Source organism: Odontomachus brunneus, unplaced genomic scaffold (assembly GCF_010583005.1).
Source record: "Odontomachus brunneus isolate Ranch 3 - 2012 unplaced genomic scaffold, Obru_v1 Obru_scaffold_205, whole genome shotgun sequence".
In the NCBI taxonomy this organism is placed as follows: Eukaryota; Metazoa; Arthropoda; class Insecta; order Hymenoptera; family Formicidae; genus Odontomachus; species Odontomachus brunneus.
Genome location: NW_022639655.1, coordinates 32,077 through 34,880, shown reverse-complemented (window position 1 = coordinate 34,880; position 2,804 = coordinate 32,077). Strand labels below are relative to the sequence as shown.

The 2,804-nt window shown below is 33.3% G+C and overlaps 1 protein-coding gene and 1 pseudogene across 1 annotated transcript in view; one reads left to right on the top strand and one right to left on the bottom strand.

Moving 5' to 3' along the window:
- LOC116852187 (juvenile hormone acid O-methyltransferase-like) overlaps positions 1-2,804 on the bottom strand; it is a 27,941-nt gene that overhangs the window by 10,247 nt on the left and 14,890 nt on the right. The window lies entirely within an intron of this gene.
- LOC116852190 overlaps positions 1-2,804 on the top strand; it is a 4,829-nt pseudogene that overhangs the window by 718 nt on the left and 1,307 nt on the right.

The window sequence follows — 2,804 nt, the reverse complement described above, 5'->3', positions numbered from 1 at the left end:
TATATATATATATATATATATATATATATATATATATATATATATATATACATATATATATGATAAAGTTAATCAATAGAATCAACAATCTTCTTAGACATAGCTAAAGCATTTGACGAAGTATGTCACGAAGAACTATTATATAAGATCAAAAGAATATTATCAGAACAATATAGTCAATTATTAGAGTCGTATATTAAAGGAAAAGATTTCAGGATAAAACAGGAAGGAAAATATTCAGAATTAAAAAAAATAAAAGCTGGTGTACCACAAAAAAGTGTCCAAAGGGCAATATTATATTTACTATACACTAGATATGTTCCCAAAACAAAAAAAATAACCGTTGCAACATTTGCAGATAACACAACTATCCTGTTTATAAACGACAACATTGAGGAAGTGACAGATTACAAATGGCTACAAACAGAACCAACAGACAGACAAAGCGATGGCGCATTAAATTAAATGAAAGCAAAACTATTCAGGTCATTTGTGCCAATAGGAAAACGAAGCACTTACCAGTCAAACTGAATAAAACTATAACCATGCCAATCTGGCAAAATATTTGGGAATGAACCTCGATGCTAAATTGCTTTGGAAAGAACACGTTAAAAAGGAAGTTGAAAAACTCAGATATAATAGAATGTATTGACTGATGAAAGAAATCAATACATAATAAATTATTGTTACACAATTACTGTTACACAAGATATTGAAAGCCATATGGACACATGGAATTCAGCTCTGAGGCTGCACTAAAAAAAGTAACTAAAAAAAAAATACAAACATTTAAAAATAATGTGCTGAGGAACATTGTTAACACCCCTTGGTACATTCGTAACGAAGACTTCCACAGAGATCTCGATATAGATATGGTTATGGAAGAAGCTAAAAGATTCGCGCTGAATAAAGAAAAACTCCAAAATCACTCTAGTACAGCAGCAGTTCAACTATTAGATCAAAAGGGAATAGTTAGAAGACTCGAATTAGCAAAATAACATAAAGTCTGTCTAATTTATTATAATTTGAGATGTTTCTAATAGGGAAATCTTAATCGACAATCTAGTAGCAATTTCGGTGTAAAATGAAATGTTGTTAATCTGAAGACTAGATACGTTGTTAATCTATAAATTAAAATTAAAAGATAAAAAAATTGCAACAGACGTTTAATTTATACACATTATTAAAACAGGTGATATCAAGGAAGCAGACACATTACTGTCTTCAACTCAATATGGCAAATCCAATGAAATACATCCAAACAAACAATTTTTCACATTTTGCCGTACAACATTTACTTCACGAATTTGAAGAAGAATTAGGATGTATGTCAGGAAAGTGTATAGATATTGGTTGCGGTCCTGGTGACGTTACAAGATATACTCTCTTACCCGCACTCCACCCAAACGCGGTAGTCATTGGTAAGAAAGTAACACATTGCTAAAATATAATACATGTTAACAAAAATTATAGTTTAATTGCATTGTATATACAGGTACTGATATGTCGGAAGACATGATCGAATATGCCAAGGAATTACATGCTGACGAAGAACGACTCGAATTCGAAATTCTAGATATTCAAACTAAACATCTGCCTGAAAAACACATTTCTGAATATGATCACGTATTCACATTTCACGTTTTGCATTGGTGCGCTGATATGCGGTAAGGAAGATGTTAGAGAATATTAGGAAAACAGAAAACAGAAAGAAAGATATAAATGTGCATTAGAGATTGATTTTTTTACACGCAACTTTCTTTCAAATATTTTCATGTGACCGACACAAGTGAATGTATTTCGATATTTCCATGACACAGCGAAATAGCGATGTCACTTCGTTGATTGAAAAAATACCAATCAGTACTTTAATTATTTCATGTATTTGTACATATAAACTACCCTAATATATTCTGACAAATCTATGCTTTATTTATGCTTTGTAGATTAATTTTTAGCTTACTTCTTTATTTAATAGACAAGTATTTGAGAATATCTATCGCTTACTTCGACCTGGCGGAACTGTGCTAATATTAACGGTACTATCTCACGACGCATTTGATATTTTATATGAATTGTCGCAAGACAATCGATCATAAAATGTACATCGTACATAAAAGTAAATATTATTGTGTACGAGGGTAGTTCCAGAAGTACCCGACCTGACGTATAGATGGCGGTTGTTGTTTGAAAAAAATCACTATGACCGAAAGCATCAACCTTATAAAGCTGAAGTTTGAAGTTTCAAGACACTACGTTGTTTAATATTAGTTTGGCAGCCATCAATAGTGAACGCTCTCAGTACATTTGTAAACATGGAGAAAATTGGTCATCATTATGTGATACAATATTTTCATTTGAAAGGTCTCAGTCCAACCAATATCAAAACTGAGCTAGATTCTACTCTGGGGGAGTCTGCTCCCTCGTTTACAACAATAAAATATTGGGTGGCAGAGTTTAAAAGAGGCCGTAAGAGCTGCCAAGACGAACATCGCAGTGGTCGACCAAATGAGGTGACCACGCCAGAAATGGTGACGAAAATCCACAAAATGGTATTGGATGACCGTCGACTGAAGTTAACTGACATGGTAGGTATATCAAAAAGTGCTGTACATCGCATATTGACTGAAAATTTGGACATGAAAAAGCTGTGCGCACGATGGGTGCCGCGTTTGCTCACAATTGAACAAAAACAGCGTCGTGAGGATGTTTCAATCGAGTGTTTGGCGATGTTTCATAGTAATAAGGCCGAGTTTTTGCGTCGATTCATAACCATGGATGAAACATGGGTTCATCATTTCACA